The sequence below is a fragment of the Trichosurus vulpecula genome, chromosome 6 (assembly GCF_011100635.1).
Source record: "Trichosurus vulpecula isolate mTriVul1 chromosome 6, mTriVul1.pri, whole genome shotgun sequence".
Classification (NCBI taxonomy): Eukaryota; Metazoa; Chordata; class Mammalia; order Diprotodontia; family Phalangeridae; genus Trichosurus; species Trichosurus vulpecula.
Window position 1 is genome coordinate 110,112,376 of NC_050578.1, and position 369 is coordinate 110,112,744.

Genomic DNA, 369 nt, shown 5'->3' on the forward strand with positions numbered 1-369 from the left:
ATTTGAATGATTTTTTTTTGCCTCCAAATTCAGAGCTCTTTTCACTGCACTTACCAGCTCCTATCATCATCATCATCGTCATCACTAAATGCCTGCAAAGTGTCATGTATTTGTCCTCACAGCACTTGTGAGGTAAGCACGCCTATTATCCCCATTCTATAGATGGAGAAACAGGCTTGGAAATGTTATATATTTGCACAAGCTAGTAAGTGTCTGACGTAGGATCCAGACCCAGGTCTTCCTAACTCCACATCCAGCAGAAAGGGCTTAAATCTACAATGAGAAAGATGCAAAGCTACAACAAAAGAGACTACAGGAACTCAAGGAATAATAATTTCCGGGTAAAATGCAACTGGTTCTATGAAGTCC